The 9,879-nt window shown below is 35.4% G+C and overlaps 1 pseudogene; it reads right to left on the bottom strand.

Moving 5' to 3' along the window:
• Window positions 1-428: 428 nt before the first annotated feature.
• LOC119530379 lies at window positions 429-7,967 on the bottom strand (annotated as a pseudogene).
• Between the last annotated feature and the right edge of the window lie 1,912 nt (window positions 7,968-9,879).

Raw genomic sequence — 9,879 nt, 5'->3', positions numbered from 1 at the left:
AACCATATGGCAACCCCATAGTTAGCTTCCTGTGGAACCACCACACTGCCCTCCAGATGGGCTGACCCGTTCTACTTCCCTACTAACCATGAATAGGTACATCCCTCTCTCCACATTTTCTTCAGCGTTGTATCCTTCTGTTTATTTTTTAAAGAGTTTTATTCATACACCATACAATCCATTCTAAGTAAACAATCAATGATTCATGGTATAATTATATAATTATATATTCACCACCACAATCTCTATGAGGACATTTTCATTTCTTCTGCAAAGAAAGAGGAAAAGGAGAAAAAAAAATAAAGAATAAGATTATAAAAGATAGAATAAAAATAAAAGTAAAATAAAATAAAATACAATGAAAAGGTCAGACAAAAACGACACCACCAAGAATCCTGTATCACTCTCTTATATTCCCCATCCCCCTCTTATAGACATTTAGCTTTGGTATATTGCCTTTGTTTGGGGATGCAATCTTTACTCTTAAACTGTAAAAAGAAGACATCATTGATAGGTTCAAAGAGGGATAAGTAGAAGAATTGGAGGGGGGACTTTTCAAACAGAATGTAAATCAAAGTGTATAAATCGAGTGTTATTCCACAGGCTGCTCTTACTGGGGTTGATAAGCGATAGTGTGCTTTAATATTCTTTTGTAGCAATTGGACTTGTTTGCATTTTGGTTTACACTCAGTAAACTAGGGCCCTTCATTATCAGCTCTCTTATAGAGAAATTATAGTACAGATGATAATGCCCAAAATCATGGAGCCAATTTAGGAGTTGTCTAAATTTGGGAAATCAAGTGCAGACATGAACTGTTGTTATTGATTGCAAGAACCCTATTTGTTATATCAGTGCCTTATCCAGTCACCACCATCAAAAGAGGTTTTGCTATCGGTCCAAGCTAGTTTTCACACATCAGAAGGGATGTCTTGGGTGTTTCTGTCTGCACTAGTTTCATATCTAGTAGATATGGAGCCAAAAGATACATCAGGACTTTTAATTTATCTTTGACCACATTGCTTTTCCAAACCTGGCTTTGTCAATTGTAAAAAGGGGCAAATGCTGAGGTTAATAAAAATTTGGTCCCTAAGCTTAACACCACTAAAAATTGTTTCTTTCCGGGTGCGTCTGGTCAAAAGCAACATAAGGCTCACAGAGAGGTTTTTGGAATATGGAGGAACCCCTATAATGACAGTTTGCCAAATGCCTCATGAGAGCATACCAACACCTAAAGCTGGAATGAAATTAACATTTAGCCTTGTAAAAATGTGTTCTCTGATAGTTCCCACTCACAATACACAGTAAGAGATCATGTAACGTAAGATTAGATCGTGAGTATATAGAGTGTAGAGATTTTGTCTTAGGCTTCTTTCTTCACTTTTCTGCATACATTAGTGTTGTGGCATTAGGGGATGGGCTGAAAATATTTTTGGTTTAGGAATGGATGGATGTGTTTGTGTATATATAACTTTTTTTATATAAAGTATTAAAGAGGCAAACATCATTACAAACATAGATAAAGTTGGTTCCTCAAAACAGGGTAATGTTTCATCATCACATGAAATTTATGCAATCTTATGTTGGTGAATCATTTCTCTTTTATTTAGTAAGCATGTACCTGAACCTTGTACTTAAACCAGGTATTTTGATGGTGAAAAAGATATAATCTTTTTGATGGATCACTATGTTACTGTCAATCTCTTAACTGTATATGCCATAAATGTTATTTTCATCTCCCAAAACAGGATACTGATTTTAATTTAAATCACACCTATTATTTTGGATTCTCAAAAGACAGTCCAGAAGGTCTTTTCCACCTGTCAGGTTTTTGAATGCATTCCGTACTAAGAAAATTCTTTAACAGTCTACAGGAATATATAATTATTAATCCTTTGGGCTTGTTTGGTTTGAAAGATCATACATCCATTGAAACTGTGGTTATTAGACACCAGGAATCATCAGCATAAATAACAATCTAGATCATGTGAAAAAATGAAAGAAAAACACTATAAATGAACCTAAGGAGAAAACTGACATCTTGCCAAAAGTAGGTATTTCCTTAGAACTCAGTTGTCTGTGGGATATTGTGCCAGATCAAGGAGGCAAAGGTCATTAATCTTAGGTGCTGCTTTATAGAACTAAAAAAGCTTGGGCTTACTGGGGAAACTCAACAAAGGAATTAATTTATCTGGGGAATTTTTCAGTACTGTTATAGAGGATTCTGGCTAGCTGGAATATAGCTGGAGTGACATTAGTCATCACAAATGATGATACTTATATATTTGAAAGTAATATTATGGACATTCCAAAGATGATGTAAGCACTTCAAGACTGGAACTAGTGTTTTATTATACCATTAGCTAAAATTCAATGAGTGCTTATCACTAGCCAGGTGACATTATGCTAAGTATTTTATATGCATGTAACAACATGGAATGGTATTTTATGCTTGTAATGCTATGAGATACGTATGTTTTTTGATGCTATTTTATATGCATGTACTGTTATGAGATATATTGTCTGAAACCTGTTTGTAAGTAAAATTTGTCCATCCTTTATAGGTTTTTTTTTTTTTTTTTTTTTTACAAAATATAGATACTGGGTGCCTATTAATTGTTAGGTAAGGTATGTGGTATCTGTTCTGGGGATATCTAGTGATGCATTAGAACAGTATCTTTCTTTAGGGCATATTTTAAATAATAAAATGAATTTTTGACCTAATATTGATCATTACTCATTTAGTCAAAGTATGACAGGTGAAAAGAAATCTGAATCCATTAAACATATAAAAATTATTAAACACTTTGTTTGTTAAGAATGTTGGGAAAATAAAATTTTCAGTTTGAGAATCAAATTTGTACTATTTATATCAATGTTATTTTCAATTTTTAAACTAAAATTTAATAAAATAAATTTATAGTAGCTTAATATAAAACAACATCTAGAGGGGAACTATGATTTGAGAATGTTTGCTTAAATTATGGAATGAAAGATTCCTTATAATAATGAATAAAATAATCATAGGTAAAAACAGGACATAGACTATTGCAATTCATAATATAAAATATTATAATAGTTATATTCTGTGTTTACAAGCATATTCTCAAAGAAGCACTAATCTGAGCATGTTATGGTACATACCATGGTGTCCATTCCACCAACAGCTTCAAAGGAAAAGCCAACAAAACCCCTGCTCATTTCCTTCAGCACCTTCTGGATGGGTTTCTTGAAGTCCTGAGGGCTTATGCACCAATGACAGCAAACAAGCCATCTCCAAGGCCAATCAATCATGACACAGGTGGAGCCTGGGGTGACCTGTATTTCAGAAAGGACAAGAATGGGTTAAGAAATGTTTGTTAGCAAAAGTCTAGCTGCCTGTTGACCATTATCAGGAATAACTTCAACTCTTCTGTCCAAATTGCTTAAGTTGTTCACATGTGAAAAGCTGGTGAATCTCTTTAGAATATGCTCTCAGTTCCTTCTGGTGCCATATTCTACCCATAATCACACCCCAAGTTCTACAGTGTACATCAATGCTCTTATGGTAGCAGGGGGTAAGTATCAATTAATTTAAAGGAATGATCTATGATTCCTGGGAAAAACGTTTCTGACAGTGAATTATTGCCTGTGGTCATTCCTACTTTGGCAATGTTGAGTGTAGACCGATACCAGTAGAAAATCCACAGCCAATAAGGTAGATTTTCTCCGGGGTGTGGCTGCATCAGTCTTGACCACTCAGATCTTATCCACCACTGTGTTCAGAGAATGTGCTGGTGCTGATGAAGTTGTGGATGGGCTTCCCTCCGCAGGTGAACCTTTTAGTGTCATCCAGCATGGTCCCCCAAAGGGTGGTCAGACTGGTCAGTGTAACACAGAGACAGAAACAGAAGGGCATGAGACAGGAGCTTACCTGATGTGCAGACTTATTGGCTCTACAGGCAAAGTATCAGAAACCTACTCATTTTTCATGCAGAAGTTAGCATTTGGGTTTTTATAAACAACACATTTTCCACACTAGGAAAAACACAGTGGGATGACTGTATCACCTGCAAGAGGATAAAGCAAATTATTTTTTAAATTTCTACCCAAGGATTAATAGAGCAAGGACTTAAAGCTTAAGTGTTTATATTAGAGGCATGTGTCCTGAAACGTATTCCTAGAAATAGAGTGCAATCATCAGTATGCCATTGCTGATTGTCTGTCAACAGGTTTTTTGTTTTCTTGTTGTTGTTGTTTTTTTTTTTCATGGACCAGAGGATTCCCTAAGAAGAAATGCAAATTGGAAAACCACATGAATTTGTATTATTTCCACTTAGTAAAAATTTCCTTTTATTGCATCTAAATTTTTCTGGAGCTGGTTACTTTGACTCCATTAATCCTTAATTAATTAAATCTAAAGTACTCTCACTATAAGCATTAATATAAATTTTATTTGCAAGCAGACCATCATAATGGAAATCTGATATTTGGTAATAGTTTGGATAACAATAATATTGAGTATTTTGATAATCATGATTTACAAAATCTCTTGCTTATATTTATTATGTAGTGAATGCTTATTTTGTATGCGGTTTTTCTCGAGAACTAAATAGAATGATATAAAGATGAGAAATTCGAAAAATTTCCCTGAATACTTCAATCATTCTTAAGGCAATTACTTTCTTTGAGAATAAGAAATCCCCACTTAAGTAAATGTAGGGAGCTAGCTTAATTATGAGTTATCTATTTTTCTCCTACGGTGGAGGGAGCAGAATGTAAAGTAAGGGTGTCATTTTTTTTAAATTTTAAATTCAGTTTTACTGAGACATATTCACATACCCTGCAAACATCCACAGTGTACAATCAACTGTTCACAGTACCATCATATAGTTGTGCATTAATAAAAATAAAAGTAAAAAAGAACACCCGAAGTATTTCATCTCCTTCATCCCACTCCATTTTTCTACTCATCTGTCCATACACTGGATAAAGGGAGCATGAGCCACAAGGTTTTCACAATCATACTGTCGCACCATGTAAGCTATATAGTTATGCAATTGTCTTCAAGAATCAAGGCTACCGGGTCGCATTTCTACAGTTTCAGGTATTTTCTTCTAGCTATTCCAATACTCTAAAAACTAAAATGGGATATCTATATAGCGCAGACCTCCAGAGTGACCTCTTGACTCCATTTGAAATCTTTCAGCCACTGAAACTTTATTTTGTTTCATTTCACTTCCCCTTTTTGGTCAAGAAGATTTTCTCAATCCTATGATGCCAGGTCCAGGCTCATCCCTGGGAGTCATGTCCCACACTGCCAGGGTGAAAAAGATAAAAAAAAAGCTAAAAAAAAGAAAAAAGAAAAAGAAAGGCCCAGTATAGACTATTAAAAGAAAAACACTTTAATTCAATCTTTGCAGTTCTGATGGGCTATTGAAATGCAAAACAGAAAGACAAGGGGTTGGAGAGCAACTGAGGTGCAAAACAAACAAACAAACAACAAACAGTAAAACCATCTTTTCAGAGAAGGGCCCTGGCCCCCTGGGTTTGCATATATGCCTTTGAACCCAGCCCTTCTCTGTATTATGCTCACCCCCAACTTCAAAAGTCTCTAATTTTTTTTGCTGTTTTTGCTAGCACTATCTCCTCTCTGCTGGGCCCTAGTGGTGGTGGTTTTGAATGCATGACTACATGATTCTGCAGGGAACCATTGATTGTTTACTTAGGGTGGAGTATATGATACATGAATAAAACCATCTTTAAAAGAAACGGATTGATGAATGAACCTTGAGGACAAAAAGGACAAATATTGTATGATCTCACTGATATGAACTAATTATAATATGTAAACTCATAGACATGAAATATAAGTTACCAGGGTATAGAATGAGGCTAAAGAATGGGGAGCAATTGTTTAACATGAGCAGAATGTTTAACTAGGTTGAACTTAAGCATTTGGAAATGGATGGAGGTGATGGTAGCACATTATTTTGAGAATAACTAACAGTGCTGAATGGTGTGAATGTGGTGGAAAGGGGAAATTTTAGAGTCTTTTATGTCACCAGAAGGAAAGTTGCAGGTTAAAACATGGGAATATATAACAGTGAATCTTGTGGTGTACAATGTCTGTGATTAGCTGAACAAATATTAGAAATTTCTTTCATGAACTAGAACAAATGTATGACACTATTACTAGATGTTAATAATAGAAGGCTATATGGGGAAAAATGCACCTACTGCAAACTATGTACTACAGTTTTTAATATTTTAATATTCTTTCATCAACAGTAATAAATGTTCTATGACAATACTATGAGTCGATAATGGGGGGGTAGGGTTGTGGGAGGATTTGAGTTTTCTTTCTTATTTTTATTTCTTTTCTAGAATAATGAAAATGTTCTAAAATTGAAAAAAAATTAATTGTGGTGATGAATGCACAATATATAATGATACCATGAACAATTGATTGTACACTTTGGGTGATTTTATGGTATGTGAATAATTTCAATAAAATTGAATCAAAAGAAAGAAGATAAAAAGTTTCATATTCATGGTTTAAACAACAGTTCTGATCCACTCACTAAATCCCTTGAGAAATAGAGATTTTTATTCCTAAACTGTAATAAAAAATACAGAGGAACTCTGGATTACCTTTTACTACTTTACAAATCACATAAACTGCTCTGGGATTTGAAAGAAAATCAATTTTGGAAAATCAGTAAAAATTACTCAGAAATTGAAGTAGAATGAGGGCAAATCTATGTTTGATAATCACATACCAAAACACGTGGCATTTAGTTCATTAGCAAATGATTATTGCACAAATTACCTTTGTTCAGTATCCTCTGAAAGTATAAAGTGGGTTAAGTTCCATTTGTCTGGCAAATACCTCACATTATTTAGAAGTAAGCCATAGCATATAAAAGGAACAAAATTGGTGGAACAAAAATAAAACTGAAATAAATTGGTAGCTCTATAGCTAGGTCCAAACTCTCTTTTGATAAGAATAATGGTCATATATATGGAATTCGTTTACTCAGTTTATTCACTCAGGTCTCAGGATTCTGAAAACTAGCTGCACAGTGCTATTACAAACATCAGAGGATCAGAAGTTGCTTACTAAATTACATACAAAGATTAATAGAAAAGAGAAATATCTAATGTCCTATTCATGCTGGCCCTTCAAGGTATGCAGCTGGTCAACTAATAACTTAGCAGAATTTTTAGGAATGTACTCTGGTGATCAGAATATCACCATATAATCTTTATCAAATTATGATGATTGAAGACCACCAGTCACTCATAAAGGAGTAATTTATAATATTTTGGAAATAGCCAATTGTCTTAGAGGATACAATTACAAAGCAAATAATTTCAGTTTATTTCAAGTTAAAATAATAAACATCCCCTACATGACACCATATTGAAGAGTTGGGTGGAGAGTGAGGGGAGGAAAAGCCTTCAGAACCAAGTATTTCTGAATTCAAATTTCAGAATAGTGGGTATCAAGTGAAGGCTGGAAAGAAGTAAGTTCATTTGTTAAGAGTAGGAAATATTGTCATTTGTTTTTTTAAGCTTTCCCAAGTCTTCAAACAATAATGAGTTGAAGAAAGGGTTTACAGTATCCATTGACCATTTACTTTCAATTCACTCCCTTTTATTCCCTTGGGAACATTCAACCAGGAGACATTCAAAAGTTATTCATAAGGATTGATGGCATTGTAGGAAGATCTAGGAATCAGTCAATGTGCCAAAAGAACTATGTAACTAGCAAGAACTATCTGAATCACACATTTTGAAACTCAAGAGTCTAGGGGAACATAGTGCAGCACCAGTGGAGGAGCAGGTGGAAGAGGCTGGTAAATTGTGATAAAAACCTGTGATTTTTACCTTCCCTACAATGACATCCATCCCACTCCACCTTGTCATGTGGCAGGCAGCAGTGGTGACTGGAGCTCTGGTTCCTGGAACATCTTGCTGGTGCCATGTTGGGACATAAATAACAGGCCACTAAAATACCAGGATGTATGGCCTGATCCTAGATCTCTACCAGTGATCAATTCCTTGAGATGGCTGAATGCTGACTCTGAGGAAAGCCATTGTTCCAAACCCTCTGGGGTAAATGTCACAAAGGAAACTTAAAGACAGGAACTTTCCTCAAAACTACATAAAAGATTTAAAGGGCTGAATTAACAGGGAAAGTGCTGAGTTAAAAATTTCAGCTTCAAAAGCCATAGAACAGAGGAGGATTATGGGAAAATGGTGGAGAAGGGATTTCCAGAACTGAGTCACTCCACCAAAACAAAAATTAAATGAGCAGGAACTGCCTAAAACAACTCTTTGAAATTCTGGAGCCCAGAAGAAAAATGCAAACATCTAGGGAAGACTGGGAAGTAGAGGATGATCAAATACAGTAAAGAACAGTAAATTGCTTTCTCTGTGTAGTGGCACTGGTGCCCATCCAATGCTTTCATGGCAGCCTGCCATGGAGATGAGCCATGACTTGCCTGCCAATAACAGAAATGAACATAAAAATATCCTTCTGCAAGACCAGGGGTGGGTACAACTGATCAATGATCACAGCTTTTGATTAACAAATTCAGATTTCTAGAGGCATGACTCTGAAGGTGGACTTTAACTCTACTTGCCCCATACAAAGGCTGTAACAAAGCAGACTTAAAAATGCTTGGTTTCTCATGGCTGCAGGGGAGAGTTAATTGAAGGACTACATTTGTTCGACAGGCAAAGAAAGTTCAGCTTTGAGGAGCCATGGAAGAAACCCTTGGTGCCCCTACTGATTTCCTCGGCAGGGCACTTGGAGCCGGTCTATGTCCCTTTGTGTGTCCCTCACCCTGTTTTGACCGAGAAATACTGACTTGGGAAATTCCTCCCTGGCAATCTGCCTTTCCCAAAATTTGGCCTCCAGGCAAAAGAGCATGAGACAGCAAAAGGAGTGTAGGAATGATTGACATGGAAAATCTGGGTCATAGGATTGTTGGCTTCAAACAACTGGGAGAGGGATGTCTCTTTTCTCAGAAACAGAGGGAACAAACAAAAACCTATAAACAGGAGAAGTGTAAAACAACTAACAAGCAAACACCAAGAAAAGACACAGTCCCAGAAAGACAGGTAAACCCTGCACACTGCATTCACCATGGGCAGAGCTTCCTGATACATGTACTGAAGCTCAAGAAAATCTCTGATATATCACCAAGTCATTACAAAATCAAGAAAAAGACATATCAGGGATATATCTTAGCATTTACATTTAAAAATATTAAAATGTACAGTGTGCAACAAAAGTGTACAAGACAAACAAAGAAACAGGAACTCATGGTCCATCCAAAAGAATAGGACAAAAGTTCAAAGAACACCAATGAAACACACCAGAATGTGGACATACAAATGAAAGCCTTTAAAAGAAACAATCTTAACAAGGCTCAAGGTGATGAAGGAAAATACAGAGAAAGAAAAACTAAAGTTTAGGGAGTTTATCACCACTAGACTTGCAGTATGGGCAATGCAAAAAGGGAGTTCTTCAGACTGAAAGGAGAGGATACTAGATAGAGGTTAAAGTCAGCATAAAGAAATAAAAACCTGCTGTAAAGGTAACCATTTTGGTAACTATAAATATGCATATAATTTCAGTGCTTTGTTTCATATGTAACTCCACTTCTTACTCCCTACAGGTGCTAAAATGAAGATGCATAAAAAGTAATGATAAATCTATCATTTTGGATATACAATGCACAAAGATATAAGCAGTAACATATACCAAAAAAAAAAAAAAGCTGGATTATGGGGGAGCATTACAGGAAATGAATATTTTTATTCTATTGAAGTTAAGTTGTTATCATACCAAATATGATTCTATTATATTTAGGATGTTAAATTTTAAC

Source organism: Choloepus didactylus, chromosome 3, assembly GCF_015220235.1.
Source record: "Choloepus didactylus isolate mChoDid1 chromosome 3, mChoDid1.pri, whole genome shotgun sequence".
In the NCBI taxonomy this organism is placed as follows: domain Eukaryota; kingdom Metazoa; phylum Chordata; class Mammalia; order Pilosa; family Megalonychidae; genus Choloepus; species Choloepus didactylus.
Note: the sequence above shows the minus strand (reverse complement) of the source record. Positions and strands in the feature narration are given on the sequence as shown.